The following is a 25,103-nucleotide window of genomic DNA, read 5'->3' as shown; positions in this document are numbered from 1 at the left end:
GGAGCTAGGTTACTCGATAAGCAGGTGGACTGCACTCAAATAGGTTCCCACCAGATCGCTGCATTGCTATATGTAGATGGCACCATCCTAATGGCAAGAACTGCTCTGGGTCTCCAGACATTGCTTGATGGTTTTGTGTGATAAATGAATAGTTTAGATCATTCTACCAACTATAATAAATCATAGGTAATGGTGCCTGGACCCAAAAATACCAAGTTGAGATCCTCTCATGTTGAGGGCAATAGGTTGTCTAGGTTTCAGTTTTATACCTATTTAGGAGCGTTTTTTGATGACTGGTCTGCGTTTGCTGACAGATTAGCTCTGTCAAAAATACATCAGAATTATTAGCAAACCATTGAGTGCCCTGATTAAGATATATCAGGCCAAATCTGTATCAGTAGCCACCTATTGTAGTGATATATGGGGTTATGTTAATCTAATAGAGCTTCAAGTGCTTGAAAATGGGTTTTGTAGCAGTTGGCTAGAGGTTCTTGCTTCTATGCTTTCATGATTCACGAGGAATTAGGACTACCCTATCTGTCGGAAATCTTGCACATTCTTCAGGTTAAGCCCAACTTAATGTATTTACAGTTACTTCCAGATGTACATTCAACTGACACTGTTGCTTGCGTTTTTGCCTCATCTCTGAGGCTGAGACAGCCGTTTGATGAGGGGTGTGATCACAAATGAGCATTTTACGCTCCTTATGGTGGGATTTAATCTTGCACACAATGCATTTTATCATGTTTTGTTTTTTTGATTAGTATCATGTCTTTAAATCTTTTATATGCCCATTTATTGGCTAAGAATTATGTGCAATATGCTTATTCGATGCGTTAATAGCAGGGCGTAAACACTGTGGTATTTTACATTAAAAACCACTGTTGGTATAGTTTTATTGCAGTGCTGCCAATAGAGTAATTGTTATTAGTAATAATGATTTTAACATTAAATGTATCTTTTTAATATGTATTTGATGCCCTTTTTAACCCTTATGTAAAATAATTATTGTTACCACAATTTAGTCTACTTATGAATCTGGATGTAATGCATTTTTTGATTGATTGATGTATGTATTCATGTTTTATGTACTTTTATGGTCTTATTTAGACTGAATAAAGATACTTTTGACTTTGAATTTAGGACTTAATGTTTGATCTCCTATAACCAACGCAGAAAGTGGATATGTGCAGAGATAGTGGCATGAGTGGGAGGCCTAGTATCAGATGTAGTCCAGGATTCTGTGTCAACTGAAGCTAAATAGGGAAACTCAAGTAAAAGGTGTAGCACCAGCCAATCATTGCCTTGATAAATGCCTGGGTGATGGTTTTGCCATAGCCAGAAGGCAGAAGTGGGATGCCTTTCCCTAAGGTACAGAGATGGTAGTAACCTATGGTTGCCTCAGTTGTTAGAAGGCTAGTGAGCAAAAAAAAGGAGTCAAATGCTATACTCAGATTGTAAGTTGACGTAACAAGAGAGGGAGAGTACCTAGTTGATATGGCCACCAACCTGAGATCCAAATAGATGAGACCTGCAAAGATGAGAATCTCACGCTTATCACTGTTCACTTTCAAGGAGCTGTGTTTCATCCACTTTGCAAACTCAGGCCTGTATTATTGAAATTCAGCAGCGATATCAGTCAAACGATCATCATATAAACATGACGATCTGAGTGTCACCTGCACAGGATATGATGTAAAAGACAAAGGATTTCACTAAGGGATTTAGAGAAGAAATATTACATTTAACAAATGTAAGACTGAGAGAGGTGCCCTGCACAAAAAACTGGTAAGAGGTTTAAAAGTAGAGAAAAAAGAAGAAATTTATACAATTTGTTAATGGTAATTTAAAAATGACTTAAACTAGAAGTGGTGTATTATGTTACCACGAAGGTACATTGATGGATCAGTATTTCATGTGAAACATTAGGAAACAAAATTCCTAATGAAATGAGGCTGGCTCTATTCCCCTGCTCTAAAGTGAATCGAAGATTTGCTGTGACTATTAACGTGGGGGCTCATACTGCCGGAGGGATGAAAACTAGACTGTACAGAATTTAACCAATTCCTAGATTCAATAAAACACAAAAATAATGTGTTCATCTCCTTCACCACTTTCTTAGATGAAAATGCTAAACTGCTGTAGGATTTTTCTTTGGAGGGACAACTTAAGGTTGTTTCAATAGAACATGAACTTTACCAGTGGAGAGGGTATAGACCTATCATTTTATGTGCTGTAAATAACAGATGTTGCTATTGCCCAAATTATGTTCCTCAATTTAAAAACCTTGCAAGGATGAAGGGCTGAGTCTGCCTATCCATTATTCTAAAGCATCCCGTCCAGTACACTTCATTTGCTAGCAGAAGGCATTGAGCTCCTTGACCCGTCCTCCTTACACTAAATATGGATTCTCATTTAAAGTATCTTTGACAGAGACTGATCTGCCTTACCAACCTACCCTAGAGGAGTGGACGGGGAAATTAACAAACCCTCCTCTTTGATTACTCCAAACAGGTTCTGGGAGCAGTTCCCCTCCCAAAGAGAAGGGTGTCTGGCTTTCTAGGAAGACAAAGGGAGGCAGGCTCAGGATTGAGCTACATCTGATAGTGACAGGATAGGCATCCTGTGAAGTTAATTAAGTTCCTGGGCACAGATTGGCATATGTCCATCTTGTCAGAGGAAGGTCAACTTCTCCCACTTACTCAAGGCCTTTTTTCTCAGCTCTGGGGGGTAATTTACACCTAGTCAGAGAGCTAATCAGTTCCTGGACGACAGTAGGAAGCTCAGGCAAATTGGTTCTAGAGGCTTTAGGCAGGCTAAAGGTAATTTTTAAAAGTACCTTTTGGGAAATATTAGCTGCAAATCTGATTTTGTTACTAAATTAGATTTGAAGAAAATATTTTAAAAAGTCCAAGAATGAACTTTCTTATTTGGGGATAACTTGATTTACTTTAATAATGGAACAGCAAACCCTGCTACAGTGAAAATAGTTTTTATGGCTTTGCCAGTGTAAAGGTATGTTTAGCATTAAGGTTTTGAATGCCCTACTTTTAAATATCATGCACCCTGCCTTATGGACACTTCAAGATTACTTAGGGGTAACTCATTAATACTTAAAAGGAGGTTTTAGGGCTATTCAAAAGAGGGTTTTTTGACAGGTCACATTTGCAGTTTAATCCTGCAGACCCAAGTTACTGGTGGCAGGGCTCCAATCATGTTTTTCATTGTCACTTTAGTGGTGGCACAACATGTGCTACAATCCACTAGTGACATTTAACTTACAGGCCCTGGGTTCATTTTGTACCATAAACGAGGGACGTATAGGTAAGCTAAATATGCAATTTTAATACATACCAATTCGATATCTTTTTAGGGGTCTGAGCACATACACTGGGCACCGGACAGCAGAGCAAACACCAGCAACAAAATTTAGCAAAAAGTGGGCGTGACGACAGAATAAGGGGCAAAAAGGGGCATTTTCCTACAGGTTGTATCAATTTGATTCCAGACCCGTGATATGAATCAATATAGTCAATGCATCCCTTGCTTAAAGCATCTTTCCACATGCAATCAAAACTGTAAAGATCCCCTGCTACTGTAAAGAAGCAAACCTCAACTGTGAAGGTCTTTCCAGCTATCAACCCCTCAAAAGCCTACATCTCGATAAAACATAATTAACCATGCAGGCGCTTTTCAAGAAAAAAAAACTCATTAACATCCCTTCCATCCTATAAGACTCAAGATCAAGTCTTAGACAATGCTGCAGCATAGAACTGAAATAGCCACCATCCGTCTCATTAAAGGCACCTTTAACATTATGCAACAGAGCCACTGCCTATTGTTCATGAGCCTATTTGATCTCTCTGCCGCCTTAGATGCAACTGCCAAATAATGGCTGATACTACTGCTACATGAAATTGAATGACAGGACACTACAGTGGTTCTTCTTTTATCCCTGCAATCAACATCAACATGACATTCAGACAGGCATTTTCAAATCATACAGGCTACTGATAACTTGAGGAAAACTCCAAGGAGTGCTAGATCAGATCACACACTAAACCAGCACAGTGAAAGCAGCAGCTTTGCAAGCTTCCTTTAGACTCACTGAACAGAAAAAGCACAGGGACACAGCTATTGAAAAATCCCCACTACAGCAGCTGCATGTTTGTCTTTCACTGCAGTCATTAATGAGGCCAAATGACAGCTAGCCCTCCTTGTATATTGTGGCCATATATGGCATATGGTAGAACTGACGTTAGGAGGTCCAGAGTGGTATATTGCGGGCTTTCTAGGCACTATGGTATCCATGGTATAAGGCAGCCATCGCTGATATTGTTTCACCACACCTCACAAAAAAGGTTTAACCAAGAATCCTTGCCATGTTTTCAGTATCCTTGACATTTTTGTGGTTATTATAAGAATGGTAGTAGAAGACCCTGGTAAATATGGGCACTAATGATGGTCAATATGGTAAAAGGTGGACATCTCTAGAATTTGGCAACCACCAGTAGCAAACAATATTCATCCTGTATGTTTTACTACATTGGGATGTGAGGCAGATTCTGTCTTTGTAGGCCAGTAAAACCTGTGTGTATTTGGCAAGATGGTATTTGGGGCCACACTTGTGGACATTATCAAACTGCAATGCTGGTGCCCTGGGGCTACCCACACAAGAGGATAGGGTTTTTTATTTTGTCTTGAAAATTGGGTGGTTGGAAATGTGTGTATCCCAGAATATTTTGGAACTTTGTCACAAAGAAATATGAGGGAAATGGCTGGTTTGCCTCCATTTGAGGTTTGATTCATTGTGTGTAAGACAAGAATGGGAAATCCACACAATACACACTACCCTGGACCCCCTGATCTCGACTGATTGTCTACTTTTCCACAATGTATGTGTTTGGCAGTTTTCAGTGGGTGGCACCCAGGCCCTAAATCTACAGGTACTCACTTTGCAAAAAAATATTGGTTTTAGTTGTTGGAGTGTTTGGAGTTATTTGGTCTCATTATCAATACATTCCTTCAAACCCTCATCGGTAGCATGTTGGGTAACTGGGAATTCTTACAAATGGTCAGTAGCTTTTTCTAGTTTGGGACCTTCACAGATTTGTAGTGCTTCAAAAACTGGAGCCATGCTGCTCGGTAGACATGCAGACTTTCTCCAGCAAATACCAAATAGTCAGATAACCTGGGAGGGGAAATAGTGTAGTAGAACAAGGTGATGTCAGGCACTTCAAAGATAGCAACAGCATGCTCATGCCAAACTCCCACTCTTCTCCTGGTTTTTTTGTGCCCTCTCTTGTAGACAATGGATAGGTGCAGATGGTTGCTCAAAGTCAATTGTATGCAATTAGGGTTGGCAGCGGGGAGTCTGAAGTCAGTGGAATCTCATGGTCTGGACTTATTATGGTGCCCTCAAAGCTTTTGCTTTGTTTGCAGTCTGTAGATGAGACTGTAGCTTTCCTATTAAATGCTGGCACTATATGTAGGCCATTTTCTACTCCACTGAGGAACAACTGTGAGAGTTAAGCTCATGAATTTAAAGCATCTAACAAATACAACACCTATATGTTAATGGCTGGAAGCATATGAATCTCTTTTCCACCTTTCTTCTCTCTTTCACCTAGATTTTCTTTCTTTTTTCCTTCTATATGTTGTCATAATTTCATATATTTATTGTTATTCTTCCAATGCATTAACTTATTGTAAAGTTATTTTGTGAAAGTGCAATATAAGCTTCCAAAGTAAATAATAAATACTGAAATAGAGATCCACATAACTACCTTTTTCAATAAATAGGTTCTATCTTTAAAAGTGCCCAATAAAGAGATGAATAGACTTTGGTCTCCAAAATCAAATCAAATCAGGACTCTGCTCTGGTTGTCTTAGTTTCTTTCTCTCAGACAGAGAACAGTCAGTCACTCTGAATGATTTTGTCTCTAAACTTTTCCCTCTCTCCTGCGGAGTCCCACAGGGATCATCGCTTAGTCCCACATTGTTTAATGTGTATGTTAGACATCTGGCTAGACTGATTTGATCTTTTGGGCTAGTTTCATACACAGTTGATACATACATTGTTGTGTCCATTTCTAATGACATTCAGGAGATAGCGAATAGGTTTCATAACTGTGTGATGGGAATTGGAAATGGATGAAGAATAACTGCCTTAAACTTAATTCTGAAAAAACAGAAGTTCTTCTGTTTGCTAATGACACTTCCTTCTGGTCCCCCATCTGGTGGCCTCGGGATTTGGGAGCTCTCTGCTAGAAAGGCAAAAAAACTTAGGAGTGCTATTTGATGGTAAGCTGACTTTTTCAGACCTAATCAATCAGGTCACTTTGTCCTGCTTCTTTATCTTGAGAATTGAAGAAAGTCTTTCCTTGTATTCCTTTTTAGCTGCAAATAACAGTAATAGTTGCCTTATTACTATCAAGAATTGACAATTCCCATGCTCTTTATTTCAATCTGTGACAGCAATTATTAAATAAACTCCATATTCTTCAAAATGCAGCTGTGAAGCTCCTTCTAAGTTTCACTCAGCATCACAGGCATTACCTAAGCTTTGCTGGAGTCTTGTAAAGATTTTGTTGGCCGATATGAGATATGTGTGGAGATGCTGAGTTTGTAGATTGGTGATAAAGTGAATAAAAAATGACTAGAAGTAACCCATAAAATGTTTATTAAGCTGGTGTCTTGTCATGAGTAAAAACAATATGCGGCGGTGTAGGACATAGTGATCCTTCACAGCTCAAATAATATGTTTAAAAACAAAAAGGGATCAACGTGTTTCTTGCCAGTGGCCAGTCATTATTGATCAAGGCAACTCCTCAGGACCATATAGACCTAATCTACAACTGATTGAATTGGAAATATAATGTGTTTAAGTTAACCAAATACATATGCGCCTGTATGGAATAGCGGAGGAGCATTGCCACACTGCCTGGCGCAGAGGCGCCAAATGAAAAATAAACAATGTTCCAGCAGTTTTATTTTTCATTTGCCAGCTCTGAATCAGCTTGTGCATGGAGGGCTGGGGCATGAGAGGGGGGAGGAGGAGTGCTTTATTTTTCATTTGCTGGCTCTGCGCCAGGCAGTGGGGCTACGCTCTTCTGCTATTCCCTACAGGCACATATGTATTTGGTTGGCTGTCTCAGGCCGACCAGAACACACATGTGCATTTAGCAGATGGGCTGCTGAAACCCCACAGACTCCCTGACCTGAGCAGAGCGTCTTGCCAGCCTGCTCAGGCCAATCCCTGTGCTGGATTGGATGGGAGTCTGTCCCAGGGGCTGCTGGAACCAGGAAGAGGACTGCAGGAGCGACGCGAGGCGGAACGCCCGGCAGCTTCAGGTAAGTTCTTTTTTTATTATTACTAACACGTGCCTTCCCCACGTGCTGTTGGCCGCCACTGTACAGTGGTGAAATCGATACCCTATGTAGGCTAGTAGTAAGTATTCCAAGCTTATGTAAGCTATCAGTACATATTCTGACCTTACGTAGGCCAGTAGTAAGTAGTACAACCCTCACTAAGTAAGACAAATGCCCCTCAGGTGTTTGCAGATGGCAGCGCAAGGTGCAACATAAAAGCCATCCAGCGAGGGAAAACTCCAGCGACCAACCCCGCTCTGCAACCATGAAGGCTGCACACAGTCCCAAGACTAATGTTCAAGCTTCTCTCATTTGGCTATGCTTTTCCTGTGTCTGTCCGATGTAAGAGGAAAGTAAATTAATGTTTGTACTTTCATTTATATGTGTAAATATTGTTTTATTATTTATAAGAGTATTTATTTTCACTTTTTAGTATAGGAAATGTTGGTTCTGGGATTAAATAGCAGAATATAGTTCAGACAAGAGTTTCAGCTTTCATAAATTATACATACTAATTTGCATTTCTTTAAGAAGAGATGTAAAGCAACATTTTTACTGCATTTGATGCGCGGGCTCTAGTGTATAACATGTAAAACTCAAAGATGCTCGCCTTTTTTAAAAGAATAAATACTTTAATTTTAAAAGCAACAAGCAGGCTCATAGTAAATGTTTATTTTACAATAAGTAGACTTTACTGAATGCAGAAATGTACTTTGCATTAGAGGAAACAGCTGGGTTGAAGACGAAATGACAAGGACAATGACTAGTGGGATATAATAGTTTGAACATAGTTTACATTGTAATGCGCTTGTAAGAGTCACAAACATTCGTACTTTAGAGTTTGTCATAGTTTGTAATTGACATAGTTTATTGATACATATAAGGTAATATTTCTGCTGAAAAAGTTAATATGCATTTGTTAATAATGGACTGTTTAGTTCAGCTATGAAGGATATTTGTGTTTCTCATTTCTAAAGTTTCTGAGCCAAAACTATAAGAGGGTGTTGCAGCTTCAAAGCATCTCTAAGGCAAGGACAGCATCTTCATCTTAAACCCAAAGTTACCACCATAACTCGTAAATTTTCTATACCCCCTGACATTAATCAAACACATCCAGGAGGTGTGTGGGCCTGCCACAGAGGTGTAGTCACAAACAAATATTATTTTTTAACTTCATTCTACAACAGAATAGTTAACAATTTGGTTTTTAAATTGTTAATGTGATTACTGCCTAATCCGTTGTTCGGCTAGGTTGTATGTCGTTGCAACGCATAACCTTTACCACGAATATTCCTTTACCACGCATGCGTTACAACGGAATGCTTTTCAACGCATAACCTTTACCACAAATATTCCTTTACCACGCATACCTTTACAACGATTTTCGTTGTAAATTTATGCATGGTAAGGGCATACTCTTTGTAAAGGTTATAACCCTCCCCTGTACACTTACGTGACTGCCCAGCCCCCAATCCTTCTTATATTCACCCCTGCCCTTAACCCTCAATCCTTTTATATATATATTTTTTTAAACTAAAATTCCCCTTACCTCTTCACATCGTCTCCTCTCCATCTTCCGTGGTGACGTTGTAAGTCGTAAAGAGGAAGCGGACGTTTCTTTCCGTTTCCTCTCAAACAATGCCGATAGCCTGCACTTCTCGACGTGCCATCAGGTGAGTTTTTTTTGGGGGGGGGAGACCCCCCCAGCCCCCTTTTTTTCCCACTCTTTTTTTTTATTTTTGAGGGGAGACCCCCAAGCGGCCTTTTTCAAATTTTAGCCTTTACCACACATGCCTTTACTACATATCTCGTAGTAAAGGTATGTGTGGTAAAGGCTTTCGTGGTAACCACACGTGTTGTAATGCATGCGTGGTTAAGGTTTGCGTGGAAACGACAGCGTTGTAGTGGCCGTTTCCCGTTCGGCTATGTTTCTTCAATGGAAAATATTTCTGCAGAATTTCAAATGAAGCATTAAATATAGGAACAGATATTGCAAGGGCTTGGGTTTCAATTATAATATGAAGGTTTTACTCAGGGGCGAAGCATAAGGGGGTGCGTTTGGAGTGTTGTACCCACCTAACAAATGTATTCTGTAGTAAATAGTTGGGTACAGGTGCTTTAAATCAAGTATGGAGAGGTATATGTCAGATTTCGCTTGGAAATTTTACATAGGTATGCAGACAAAACACACACACTCTTGTTTTAAAGCTCTTAAGAATGGTTGTTTTACAAAATATTGAGTTATAAGTACCCCTCACAATCCACACTCCTCCTCCTTCCTGCTGATCATAACATCCCCTCCTTCTGCTTTGCTGCTCGTATAATGCATTTTAACTCAGGTGATTGTTGGGAAATCTAAAGCTTACACCCCCCATCTTGACCAAGCTACGCCCCTGGTTTCACTCACAAATTAAGTCATTGATACGCAGATGCACTGCAGGGACATACCTATAGTTAATTGAGTCACAATCTTCCAGGTGTACAGGAGAAGAACTTAAAATTTGGGAAACATTTGTATGTAAATGCATGTGATTTGCATTTATCAATGCTGTGCATGCTTTTTCATTGTTTCACACATTTCTTCTGAACTGGAATACAGCTATTTTCTAAATATATCTGTTCCTTTTCTTTTTATGTGAATTATTTTCCAGTGAAATGTCTGTTTCCTACTCATGTCATGGGCCTTTAGGGAATGCAGGTGTTCTTTGCTATAATATTGCAGCATTCCCACCTGGATCATTCACGTTTTCATTTAGAAGTGAAAATATGTGTTAAAATACATTACCAATGTTTCTGAATATTCACTAAGTTAGAATGATGTGGGTGTGGCTGCATCCAAAAAATCTTATGTTTTTAAATATTAACCAATCAGGGTAGATATAATGTAAAATATAATTTTGCATGGCTGTTTCCTAAAGGAAATAAGTGCTTTTGGGCAACTGAGTGAGTGGAAAAAGAGTAAGCCCCACAACAGTGACCAATCCTAGTAAGCAACTGAGATAAGCAGAATTAAAGAGGCCCATCTTTTATTACAGAGGTGTGCTCATTCAGTTGAGTTTTCTGATGTGTCCAGTAATAAAATTTACATTTGGTATAAAGGATAACATTAATACATTTGTTTACCCATGCTACTGTGCAAGACTGAAATATTAAGTGATGAACATTTTAATAGGAACGGATAAATGAATATACTTGGCTATTAATAATAATTCATACTTCACATAGTGTTTAGTTTATATTTTATCAGCGAGTGTTAAAATGACAAAATGGTGAGATAATTGCACTGCAAAATGTGGCGCATAATGCTGTGTAATTTGCGTCTCCTTGCCGCTTAATTCAGTCTACCATGCAACATTATTTACCCTCCATAGCTGCACAATTGCAGCAGCTCTACTTATATTATGAGAAATTAAGTAACAGTACACAGCATTCCACTTAAATACATGTAAAGGCATGAACAAATATAAGTTACACTACAATGCTTTGAATAAAGTATATAAATATCAATTCATTTATATCATGTCAGAAATTGGAAACATTATGAAAGAGATTGAGTAACCAGGGGTGAAGGTGTTTAGCACAGGTTACTAACATGTGCAGATAGGTTAGTGCCCAGGTAGAATGCCCTTGTGCACCAGTGAATCTTATGCATTGTCAAGGGAACTTTGGGCATGGTTTTTGCATGCACCTGGAGCTAGTGGACTATTTTTAAGAGCAGGTATCATTAGGTCATGCTTTCACTAGTCACATCCTGCTGCCTGACTTTGAAGTCTTTGCAGGATATTGATAAGTTTCTTTGCAAATCACATGTTAATATTGTTACAATAGTAACTTTGATATCATCAGGTTTATTGTTTTCTCCACATGTGGTAGAATTTGAGAATTAGAAGTATTTGTTGGGGTAGGTATTGTTGGACGTTGATGTCCTTTACCACCTTATTGACTTGAGTAACGGAAAAGACACTAGGTGAAGAGTACATTGAAGGTTTCTAAGTATCAAATTTGGGATGTTCGAGGTTTGGAAGCCAGACATCACAAATTGGATACGTTTGATGCAACTACCTAACATAAAGACTTAACTGAGTGAGCCTCAGCGTAGCACCTTTCAATGCCCTGTGTGCCATGGAGTTAATAGAATTAACAATTCATATGTTCAGGGGGCAGAGTCATGAAAAATTCAGCCCTGTCAATTCAGAGGAAGGGAGCTCTCTAATCATAGTTTCTCTAGTGTGTGTCTGGGTTTGGCTCTTATGGGATAGACACCTCACTTAAGGAGAATTTAGGAGATATATCTGACTCAGTGATTCAGACTGATACGCAGAATTGCATTGACTCATAATCAACACCCACCTCTTCAGTTTTGAGAACATGGAAAGCTGATCTTCCCTATGTATAAATCTTACATTAACTGCTTATTATTTGCTGTTTATGTATGGGACAACTTTGCATTAATCACAGGCACCACTGATGTATCTTATCACGCGTTTTGTCTCTAAAACCCTTTTATGATGCTATGCACAATATTTCTTGTTTAAATATGTACTCAATAAATTAAACTAAAAACAAATACACATGCAAAAGAACACCAATACACAAAAAGACAGATGGTGGCACAAACAAACCAAAACACTGAGCAACAAATGCACAGTTGTTAACACACGTGAAGGTAGATACATAAAGTGGTGCAACTATAAAATAGAATCACAGAGACATAAGAAAACCTCCCATATAGCTAGACAGATAGAAAGTTACACTGTCTCGAATAGAAAAACACAGACACATGCGTACATGAACGCTTATGCCGAGGCACTTTTACATCCTCATCTCAGTGCTATGCTAGCATAGCTGTCAACTAGTACCAAATCATCAGGGTGATTTTAAGCCAGTGTTGTTGTTGAAGACAAGCTACTAAGCAACTTGGAAATGTGTGCCAATGGATATAATGGGTAAGTTGAAAGCATCATTAGCCATTATGCTCAGTGTTGGTATGGCTAACTGATACCTAGCTATGTAATGGATTCACGCATCTGGTTGTCAGGTAAGAATAAACCGGCCACAGTAGATGACTTGGGTTTAGTGGGATGCCCAAGGGAAGTCATCCATCAAAAACCAATGAGTATGGATGGATAACACCTTGTTCATTGAGGCTCTAGCCAAATCTGTAGCTGGCAGTTGTTTTGGGTTCTTGAGATGCCTCAAACTCATCCTGGACTTTTCAGCCCACGCACTCGACAAACCATTATTGAGGCTGTAATTCTGTCCCGATTTGATTACTGCAACACTTTGTACCCTAGGAGCCAACAAATCTGTCACAAGAAGACTCCAGCTAGACCAGAATGCTGCAGCCAGATGGCTATTTTCCCTCCCAACATTCTGCTCCACCTCTGGTCTTCTTTGTAATCTGCATTGGCTCCCTGTGGACAAGCTCAAGTACGTTAAGACCCTGTGCATCAACCATATGACCCTGCACTCCCAGGGGTCTCCATCCTGTTCAACCTCCAATCTCCATACCTACCCTCGCGACCCTTGTGCTCAGTCGATATTTTTGTGCCGCTGGTATGTCTTCTAGGTCCAGCGCTGAGAAGCCCCATTTTTGGGGCACCTGTGCACTTGACAAACTCCTACTACATAACATAACACAACATAACATAAAATCAGATGAAGCATTACCCCTTTAAGTAAGGCACAAAAAGGTATCTGCTGACATGTTCCACAGTGATAGACTCAAACATTTTCTCAGAAAAGCAAGAACACAAAGCATAGATGATGACAAGTGCCAAATTGGCTGGTCCTTTCAGATAGATTTCTACCTTTACTCCAATGCAAAAAATGCACCCCCTTTCCTTTCCAAATTCCAAAAAACACAAAATGACAGAAAAACATTTGATTGGAAATATTTTCCTAGGAATTCTAACAATAAGGTGGCACAAACCACCTTTCTGTGGACCGTTCTGCTGAAACTGAGGTTTGAAACACTATATATAGAATATTTTAACACTGTGGGTGACATGCCCTGTATTTTGGTCTCATCATCATCATCAGAAATCTTTATTCGGCTATATTCCAAGCCATACATTATGAAACAATGAATTTCTGATCCACACACAATAATTATACTAAAACAAAGAAGAATCTTCATTCCTGGTGCCATATGACAACATTTTTTAAAACATCAGTAGATATAAAATGCAATGAAGAAATATAATATGAACTCATTTCCCAACAATATTTCTGAGTCGAACTGAAGAGGAGATATATCTATAAACCATCAGACAAATAAATTCATCCTTTATAAGCTGGAGATAGTGCAAATCTGCCTGGCATCTTCTTATTTTCAAATGTTTTAAAAGTGGTATTAAAAGGTACGCCTTGGAATGATAAAAAGATTGAAGTGCAATGTGCTCTGCTTCGATTTTGAATCACAAGGGCAGACATCCAGTCCAGCATCTATATAAACATTTCGTGGATATGAAACCAATAGATGTGAGGTTCCAAACCTAAACCTTATAAGGTAAAATAATTTGAAATGACTAAAGTAAAAAGATAGGTAAGGTTCGGTACCCATTGAGCAAACCAAAAGTGAATGGTCAGAAACCCTTCTTTTTCCCATCTCCTGCATATCTCTTTCCAGGTACAAGTACGCCATATATTCTTTCTTTAACTTAGCCCTTGGTGTTTTAGCAATATTTACTGGGTTGTCAAATCAATCTATCACACCCAGATTCCTCAGCTGGGCATTGACATAAGAGAGCCAAGGGGTTTTATTTGCCCACTCTAGTTTTAAGCAATCTGTGATAATGGCACAATTCAGGACTGTTTCTTCTTTTGCCCAGATATTGTACCACAGTAAGAGAGGTGCTAGTTGTATTCGAAAGGATAAGGGAATCACACCAAGTTCACTATGACACATGGTGGCTGGGGTGCTACGTGGAAGGGTCAGCAAGCGTTTCAAAAACATATTTTCCGCTCGCTGAAGACCTAAAATATTACATGAGCCCCAGACTCCTACGCCATATAAAGTGGCAGTGCAAGTGCTAGCCTTATAAATCTCAATTATTACATTTAAAGGGCAGGAGCCTAGCTTTTTACTAAATCTAAAAATAGCTTCCAGGCTTTGATTAAAGCCCCTAATCCTTGTCTCCGACTCTCCATTAACTGCAACCAAGTGCTTTTTGAGTCAAAAATAACTCCTAAGTAGGAAAAGGTGGGCACATGAATCAATTTCTCACTACCTACAAAAAATGTCTTTACAGCGGTAGGATGTTTACCCAGCACCATAATCTGAGATTTTGCAACATTAGTCTTGAGGCCAAGCTCACTCATAAAATTGTTAAAACCAATTAAAAGCCGTTGCAACCCCACCCCGGTTCGGGACATTAAAACACAATCGTCTGCATATAATAAAGCCGGTAGTAGCCTACGGCCTATCTGGGGTACATCCATGTGCCCATTTATAATAGAAGTTTCCAGATTATCTATAGACAAAATAAAAATGGGGAAAGCACACAGCCCTGGCGGACTCCGCAACTCATATTAATTGGAGCAGTAAGTTCCCCGCCTGATCCATAACGGACCCTCCCAGTGACCTCCCAATGCATAGCAGCTATAAAATGCACAATTGATGGTTCTATGCCCATCCACAACACCTTCTCCCAGAGCATTCCTCTCTGAACCCAGTCAAAGGCAGATGTCAGGTCCATAAACCCTGAATAAAGGGAACCCAGCTTGGCTAGGGTATATTTGCCTATAACCAGGTGCAGATTAAGGCACTGTTCCACCGTCCCAAGGCCGCTCCTAAATCCATATTGAATGTCAGAGAGCTTACCATTCTCTATTACCCAGGCCTCCAGTCTTTCTAGAATTACTCTGCCCATGATCTTACAGGTGCAGTCAATCAAAGATATTGGCCGGTAGCATTTTGGATCAGCCCTATTACCCTTTTTAAAGATGGGGACTATTGTCACAGATCTCCAGGAGTCAGGGGGTCCTTGAGCTGCATAACAGGCTAAAATATTTGTTAGTAACAGAAGCCAGAGGGATGTATTGGCCAGGAACAAATCTGCGGGTACGCCGTCAGGGCCAGAGGCCTTATTCCTCACTGTCAGACTTAAGGCCCTTTCTACCTCGTCTAATGTCGGAGGTGCCATACTTAAAGCCCCAAAATTAATATTAATGCTAAAAACAGGATCACTAGTAGTTTTGTATAAATTTGAGAAATGCTCAACCCAAGTCTCAGGCATAATTGCTGCATCAATTTTGCCCCCGTTGTTCGCATTGAAATCATCCTGGTTGACAGTTTGCCAAAAGACTTTAAGTCTTTGGTCTGACAGGCTATGTACAGTTTTTCCCAAGCAAGCTTTCTACCCTTACTCCAATGCAAAAAATGCATCCCCTTTCCTTTCCAAATAAAAAAAACCACAAAATGACAGAAACACATTTGATGGTGAAACTGAGGTTTGAAACACTATATAATGAATATTTTAGCACTGTGGGTGACATGCTCTGTATTTTGGTCTACCTTACAGGGTATTCCTTACAGTAAGAAAACTGATTACATTTACTGTTGTTATTGCATTTTAGCATCAATTCCCATTGGTTAATTATATATAAAGATGGTCTATGTAAGGACCTTTGGCAAAAACGTTACATTAATAAAATGTTAACATTCTTATAATTAATACTCTGTGTATGTATGCATATAGTTTGAATAGTGCTTGACAAAAATAGGCATGCTCTTTCTCTCTTTCTACATGACATTATTCTCTTGCATACAGACAGTTTTAGCTATTTTAGCTATGTATTTTGTATTATAGATATCTGTTCGCCTATATCTCTTCAGATATACTTATTGATTCTAAAGCATATAATTTATTTAAGTATGCTTTCTGTCAACCCCTTGCTCATGATTGGCTGACTTTGTGCCCATCTCAGGTGTTTGCTTCTGATTCACTGGTTTTCTTCCCAATTCTTGTGTTTGTCCCTCCCAGTAGCATTTTGACCTAACAGTGCCCTAATCTGATGAATGGCATCCTTCCACTGCTTACTTGGTAGGGCTCTTTTTTAGTTTGCATTGAGTACTCCATGGCAGTGCATGTGTTTCCTTGCTCTCTTCCTGTCTGCTGCTGTGGCCCTTGAGCTCTGTTTGTACTCCCCACACCTGTGCCACTCTGCCATCCCTTAGTCCTCTTCTGTTATGTAATAAATACCTCTTGACCTAGAAACTGGAAAGTGCTATCCTGCTGGTTTTCAATTATTCTTTTAGTGTATATACTGTTCTAAAATTGCTGTCTGCTGTTTTGGCATGGAAATTGAAAAGTGGCTTGCTTGTGTCACTATGCATGTGCATGTATGTGTCATAACACATGCACTCATGCTTTAGGACACACACATGCTCAGTGCTTATGATGCTCACTTCCACATCTACAGCAATTTTGAAATGGGATTTTATCTATTGCAAAGTTGCCCGCGACACATTCACATGTGCCCAGGGCTGGACTGGTTGTAGCGGGCATCAGGCATTTGCCCGGGAGCATGGAAGGGTGGTATCCGGTTTTGGAGTGGTGGGAGCCAGTTTTGTTACTGGGGTGCGGGTTTGCAGCGATGCGGCAATATTGGCCCCCAGTAACAAAGCAGCATTGCTCGGGGGCAGTTTTGTTAAGCAGCAGTGCTTCACACTTGTCCCCCCGCAGTGTGAGGGCCAGTCCAACAATATTGCCAGGGCTGATTTGGGTTTCCAGTCTGGTCCTGTATGTGCCATGGACCATGCCCTTACATGCAAATGCAAATAAAGTAGTATTTGCAAAGCCAATAGTTCAGCCTTTCAAACCCAAGACCAGTGCTGAATTTGAGCATGTGGTTGCCGGTGGAGGCCATTTGTCCGCAACAGATATTTACCGAGAGCAAGTAATAGAAAAACACACAAATCCAAAAGATGGAGGAAGGGAAAGATGGAAATCCGGGAGAAAGCAGGAACCTGCAAGAGTTAGATAAAGGAGCATGGGGTGTCTGGGATGGAGGAAAGAGGCCTGAGGTGAATTTAAGACTACCAGGCTTGGTATTCAGTGAGCCGACACTTAATTGCACTGACTACTGGCTTCTGAGCAGTGATTCAGGCGCAGGCACACTTTCTTTTAAAAATTAAATACTGGCTAGGACCTACTGGCTTTGTCAATGCCTATTCAACCAGAATCAGGTATAACGAAGCGATATTAAAGGATTTGGAGGTAAATATCAAGATGGACAAGTTTAAAGAAGAGTTACCAACATAAGAATGATGCATATACTGTGGTACCCACAGATTTGGCAAAGACAAAGAAGCTGCTTTGATCACTGGGTAAATGAATCTTAAACCGCTATATACAGCCAGAAAGCGTTTGAGGTCCTACCTGGGCTGAATTAGGACAGACTGGAACACAACACAGATTTGGAATGTTTTTTATAAGGGTATCCAAGACAGATGGTGAACTTTTTCGACAGAAAACAAAAGGAAGGAGCATTAGCCACATTCTCTTTTGTAAAATGAAAGAGGAAAGACAACCGACTATAGGATGGGAGTAATTTTTTATCGCTGATATAGAAGAAAAACATTATTTCACCGAAATTAATGTTTCCAATGTCATATTGAAACTGTAATCTCTACTCCATCATCCTGCTTGCATTGTACCATTTACAGAAACATCAGTCAGATGGACTCTCTTTGAACCTCTAAAAAATGGCCAACTTTTGTAGGGGTGGCTGAGTTTTAAATCCCTCACCTTCCCTTTTTATTGAGATGAAAATGTCATTTTTCACGACAACATGCATGAGGTTTTATCTGGCACATCCATCATCCTAAATGACAAGCAATACTACATTTTCAAAATAATGTTCACATGTATTATTCTTCATTAGTTTCTGTGTGCTATCTCACGGTATCTAATATTGCTTCATTTCCATGGCTTGCCCTTTGAAGCAAAAGCAGCATAGAAATACCTATTAAATTGACCTAAACTGTCTCTACTCCTGCTAATCTGTCACGCTGCTGATTGCAAATTCTAGTGACTTATATATTTCCCCATCTCTCTGCCTTTAGACTGTCTGCTTGTTTGGCTTGTCCATCAGCCGGCCCCATGTCTGTCGGTCTGTCCACATGGTTCACTAACTTGAGCCAGCCAGAAACCCACATACAGTCATACAGGGCTAACAATCTGATGCCCACATTGGCATTGTAATGCATTATTTCAACACTTAATCGTTATCTGGAATAATAAAAGTCCCTGCAGTCAACACATTCCCTTAATGTGACACAGTTCTTGGGGAAATGTTCACAAATAAGTGATCACGGTAGCAGGCTGTTTCTGTGAGTCATTAATCACTGTTCAATGACACCAGCATGATTGATGCCTTACCCTTAACATCATGTCAATCAGATCCTTCAGCAAGCTTGACCTTCCCTGCCCATGCTGCCACTCTGTGCTGCCATGTCAGTGAGCCAGCGTGCTTCCATCCCTCCCCGTCCCTCCCAACGTCTGCGCTTCCTCTCTAGGCAAATCTGCGACTGCGAGGAGTCCACTTCTACTTTTATCATTTCACAACCAGACATCTTATGTAAGGGAACGCACGGTGTGTGTGTGCTCTCTGCTATGCTCAAAATTTGATTTGATTGATTTGATTGATTTGATTGATTTGATTTATCGATTTGTAGAGCGCACAAATGCCCAGAGGCGTCTTGAACAGATAAGACCTCAACAGGCGCGACCGGTATAGGTAAGAGCAGTGGGGAAGGGTGGTGAGCAGGACAGGGCGAGGGGAAGTTGACAGACGACGGGATAGGGGAAATTAAAATAAATAAAACCGCTTACCTTCCGCTCACCGCACCACTGACTCGGGGATGTGGCGAGCGCAAAGTAAGTGGTTGTATTTATTTATTTATTTTATTTTCCCTATCCCGTCATCTGCCGACTTCCCCCCGGCTTGCCCCAACCCCCCACCGCTCTTACCTGTGCCGGCCACGCCTGGACATCAATAGTTATTAGCTGGGCTTGGGCACTCAAAACCTGCCAAGAGATGTGTGAGAGTGCCCTAAATGAAGGGAGAATGGGGTCAAAAGTGGAGAGAATTAATATATGAAACATTTTACCTATGAAATGAAGGGAGAATGGGGTCAAAATTGGAGATAATTAATATATTAAACATTTTTCTCCTGTTCCCACAATGCATTAAGCAATAACAGATTCACAATGCACATTCAGTGTAAGCCATGAAACGTCTTCGGGTGTCTTCGCATGCTCGGAGTCTTAAGAGTCAGAAGTTCAATTTCTCTCTGGACTCACGTTTGATCAGATTTTATACACCATAAATCAGAAAAAAAGGTTCAGTCTTTCATCGCAAACTACTGTTCCCTTTCGAGACTCTAAAATAAAGTTGTGGCTACTTCTGAGGAAGGCGTGGAATACGCCGAAACGCGCGTTGAAAGTCTAATACATTGCCACTTTTTAATGTGTTTTCGCATATGTTTTTACGATAGATATTGATGCACTGTGTACTGTACGCATTTTTATATATAAGGTTTTTTAACTAATGATTATTAAAGTGGAAACATATTCACACATATTCTTCTTTCCTTTTGTTGCTCCTTATATAATGATGTTTATTATCTTCGTTCAATCCAATTTGATTGCCTAGGAGTTACTTTCTTCATACATATGTACCCTGTCCTAGGAATCGTTATATCAACTGTTCAGGGGGTCCTTGTTTTCTACACTTGAGGAATCTATTGATGCATTCTCTCACCAAATGCAAAGTTCATGCTGTGCACAGTCATTGACTTTACCAAGATTCTTTTGGTGCTAGTAGTACTGAGGAAAGAGTGGGGACACAAGGAGCCCAAAGTCAGTCAAGGGCAATTCCCAGAGTGCGCTGAAGGCAAGAGTACATACGGGTACTCCGTAGTGAGTACTGAGTACTGAGAGTGCAAACCAGCCTTGGCAATTAAGTTGGACCGGTCTGGGGTTCTTGAAACACTACTGCTGCTTTTGATACAGAGGGCCGATATTGCAGCTCTGCTGCAAAATTGGCCCCTTGTAACAAAAATGGTCCTTACTGGTCCAAAACCCGCCCTCACCCTTCCAGTCCATCGGTAAAATGTCTGATGCCCGCTACGCTCAGTCCGGCCCCGCTCCCTAGTCTACTTTAGGTATATCATAACTAGTCTCCTCAAAAAGTCATCAGAATTATCCAAATGTTTTACACTTGTTGCATTTTACACTTTAATGAAATTATGTTGAGAAAAAAAGGTGATTTGTGTTAGGAAGGCACTGAACTGACACACTTCGTTCTAAGGGTGTGAGAAATTGCATACCCTAGTTCCCAAAATTATTTCCCATGTCTGGAATATTATGTGAAAATACGTGAAAATCAGTAAAAATCAGTAAAAACTGAATATGAGGGCACGCCCCGAAAGTCACCGGAGATACCTGCAAGGGAAGTGGTTCACAGAGAAAATGTCTCTCACAAGATAGTTTCTCCTCCAGCCAGTACTTGGCGGAAAAAAATAGTGTGAAATGCAGTGCTGGTGTAATTTCCGACATTTTGTTAAATCGTTGCTTCGCGCAACTTGTAATGGAAAATTTCAAACGGACCTTAAGTCACCGTCGGAGCGCCTTAAAAATACGTCATAACATAATTATTCATTTCACAAGTAGTCCAAGTTATCAATAAGTAGTAAAAAAAAAGGATTTTGGAGCACAAAACACTAATGAAATAGCATATAATAGTATAACAAAATGTATAATGCGCATCACCAGTATAAAGTGCCTGCGTATGGAGGACAGGAGAAATTGCCCTAAAAAGGATGCTGGGCGTCCCGCAGGTGTCTCAGCTACCTCTCTGTGGCGCCGTGACCCCGTGACCTTGCCTTCAGACAAACTGCATCTGGAAGCCTGGTGCGTCCACCTCCACTAAAGAATATATTGACAGGCACTGTATAAAAAGAGCTCCGAGGGTCACTGTTGTCCTCCCCAGAGACCGCAGAGTTGTTTTTCATTCGGTAAACCCTGGAACTAGAATATATCACTGCAGCTGAGCCGTTACGCCACAACTACTCCTTTTAAGACTTTTTTTTTGTCCCCAGCAGCCCACAGAAGGGAAAAAATATATTTTGTTTTTTAAATGTAATCCATTTAATATGGCCACATATTTTCCAAAGGTGCCAGCGTCCCCTGCCGCAGTGGAGATGAAATCAATAAAACAAACTGGAGGGCTGGCAGGGTCTGAGGGCAAGCCGTTTTGCTGCCAAGGCGAGCCGTGGCTGGGGCCGCCTGGAACAGTGTGGGGAAAGCTGTTTATTTCAGATATGTCCACAGTAATAAGCTTCCTTTTCGTAGGCTGTGCGGCGTGCAGTTTAGGGAAGACAAGAGCTTGGCAGAGAAAGTGTAACAGCCTGCTTTCCTCGCTGGCTCTACAATTCCTTCACCCACGGGCAACAAAAGTGAGGAAAAATAAGGAATTTTGCGGAAACCACATTGTGCTCAGTTGCATTTCGCAAGGTATAGCGTTGGAGTCTTTTTTTCAGACCTGAAAAGTGTTTCAAGTTTACCATCAGCAAAAAGAAAAATATATCCCTGTCGTTTTATATTTCAAATGTTTTGCTCATATAATCCCTGTTTTATATTTGCTCCTTTACTAATTTAGCATACGCTGCTGAGCATCGACAGGTACCATCAAGGAGGGAACAGTGAATTTTGAGAAAATTGAATACTGATTAAGAAGCCTTTTGCACAACAAATTCAAGGAGCAGTAGCCGAGCCTTTTCTGTGACCTACTGGCTCCAGTAAAGCACTGGTAGAAACAATAACATGTTACTGCTCACAGGATCGCGCCCTTCGCTAAGCAGGATGGTGAATGACATTGGCAAAGGTGTGCGGCGTCATAATTGTAAACACCTGCGATACTAAGCTACATTTTGTGCACCGTGCTTTTTTCTATTGTTTATTAAACGGCACCTATCGATTTTTTTATGCTATTTTAATGACTTTTTGCCAGCCACACAGACTTTTTTTTAGCTCTGGCAAATTGACTTGCTTCGATATGATAGTTGAAGTTTGCGCGGGTAAAACAAATAAATCCATATAATTCACAAAGAAAATTTAGTGAAACGTGCCTGGCGCAATTTGGGCTTCACGTGCACTTCCTATGTGCAAACTGCTGATGTGCAAATTGTATGTAGTTGCAAAAAAGTAGGTAAAAGCTGGGTGTGACAGAGTGGTGGCCCAAAAACGAAATTTAATGTAGGTCAACACCTTAAAAAGTGTAAACCCTACAAAGACGTTTCATGAATCACAAAACAAGAGACTACGATTTGCTCGTCTTTACCCTGTTTACAATTTGCTCCTTTTCCAACTGGGCATACCTTTGGGTGTACCTGAGAGGAAATAGTGTATGAATCCATCAGTGATTTTCATGCCATTTATTTTTAGAATTTTTTTCTGCACTGCGGCAGCAGAGATTTCAGAGGGGCAACATGTATTTCACAACAATGGCAGCAGGGATCTCACAACAGTGGCAGCAGTGATTTTACAGAAGTGGCAGCAGTGACTTCACAATAGTGGCAGCAGAGGTTTCTCAACAGTGGGATTATGGATTTCAGAACAGTGGCAGCAGGGATTTCACAACAGTGGCAGCAGGGATTTTACAGAAGTGGCAGCAGTGACTTCACAATAGTGGCAGCAGTGGTTTCTCAACAGTGGGAGTATGGATTCCACAACAGTGGCAGCAGGGATTTTACAGAAGTGGCAGCAGCTACTTCACAACAGTGGTAGTTGTAATTTCTCAACAGTGGGAGTATGGATTTCACAACAGTGGCAGCAGAGATTTCACAATAGTGGTAGCAGGGAGTTTACATCAGTGGCAGCAAGGATTTCACAATAGTGGCAGCAGGGATTTCACAACAGTGGCAGCAGTGATTTCACTATAGTGGCAGCAGGGATTTCACAACAGTGGCAGCAGTGATTTCACAATAGTGGCAGCAGGGTTTTCACAACAGTGGCAGCAGGGATTTCTCAAAAGAGACAGCAAGGATTTTACACCAGTGGTAGCAGGGAGTTTACATCAGTGGCAGCAAGTATTTCACAATAGTTAAAGCAGGGATTTATCAATAGTGGCAGCAGGGATTTCACAACAGTGGCAGCAGTGATTTCACAATAGTGGCAGCAGTGTTTTCACAACAGTGGCAGCAGGGATTTCTCAAAAGTGACAGCAACAATTTTACACCAGTGGTAGCAGGGAGTTTAAATGAGTGGCAGCAAAGATTTCACAGTAGTGGCAGCAGGGATTTCTCAAAAGTGGCAGTAGGGATTTCACAACAGTGGCAGCAGGGATTTCTCAAAAGTGACAGCGAGGATTTTACACCAGTGGTAGCAGGGAGTTTACATCAGTGGCAGCAAGGATTTCACAATAGTGGAAGCAGGGATTTCTCAACAGTGGCAGCAGGGATTTCTTAAATTTTGTTTGCACAGAACTTGGCTGAAGCAAGTTCTATGCTCGGGTCTTTTGACCAAAACTGCTTCCGGACTGCACCTGATCCATTTGGTCTATTAGCATTAGTGCCTATTCTTGCTTTGCAGAATTTGTTCCATGTGCAAACTAACATTTTCAAAATATGCTCAATTTACTCTTTACACAGATTTCTCCTGCTTCAATCCCTTGATGCTAATCTTGCCAATTGTCTTCATGTAAAATAGTTGTCACAAAAAATGAAAGAAACTTCTCTATTGAACACATTTCTTTATTTATGTAGAATACACCTAGCAGTTGTTAACTGTAGGTTGCTGGACTTCACAATAACTTGTTGAAGTTTATGTACACAGTTCTTGAGTTAGGACCATGCAAGAGAGCTGTGATTGTGCCTTGTTTTTGTGGGAACCTTTTAAATAAAAGGGACTATATCCCGTCTGGAGTCCCTTTCTCAAATTTCGGATTCACGCACATGCTTGAAATATGTGGTCGTCTGGTACTTGAGGAATGAAGCTTGGTTTTGTTGAAATTTCACAGTGTAGACATTTGCTTTCTTGTGACATGTGTCATGATGTTCTACTAATGTGCCACAAGCATGATCTATTTAGGTTTGGATTGTACAGTGGACCAGGGGTTAGTGGATTTTATAATGTGATACTATAGGGCATCAAAAATGACAAAATAGTACAGGTATCGAAATCTTTCTTCTCCCCTAAGCTTTAAATTACTGTCTTATGTTTCATGCTTTCCTAATCTTTCTATCTATACCCTACTACTTTTATATTTTTTTCTTGCTCTATGAAGCGATCATTGACATACAAATCTACGTCCATATTTCATTTAAGGCAACACAGACATCATGGTGCACTAACGTTTGTGCCTGGCCAATAATGTGATTTGGGCCAATCCACTACTACGAGTCTAATTACTAATGGGTTGTTTTATTCCAACCCATCTGTAAAGCCCTGTTTACGTATTGGTTGGAATTATGAGTTTGAAGGTTTTTAATGCATCAGATAATTATCGGATGCGTTCAATAACTCAACCTTTATTAAATTTCAGTAGGTCAAACCTGCTGCCTTAAACACTAAAATCTGTATGTTATTCCCCACAAACTCGTAATAGGTGTTATATTTTTGCCCTGATAAATAGCGTACCCTTAGGTATCGTTGTTTATCAGATGCTTTAAATAACATCTGAACTTATAATCAGGCCCCTATGTGTAAAGAATGTAGATTAAC

At 40.3% G+C, this 25,103-nt stretch overlaps 1 protein-coding gene across 3 annotated transcripts in view; it reads left to right on the top strand.

The window, feature by feature from the left end:
- NLGN1 (neuroligin 1) overlaps positions 1-25,103 on the top strand; it is a 792,339-nt gene that overhangs the window by 438,726 nt on the left and 328,510 nt on the right. The gene's annotated exons all lie outside the window — the stretch shown is intronic.

Source organism: Triturus cristatus, chromosome 11 (assembly GCF_964204655.1).
Source record: "Triturus cristatus chromosome 11, aTriCri1.1, whole genome shotgun sequence".
Taxonomy (NCBI): Eukaryota; Metazoa; Chordata; class Amphibia; order Caudata; family Salamandridae; genus Triturus; species Triturus cristatus.
This window is presented reverse-complemented; position numbering and strand designations above follow the sequence as displayed.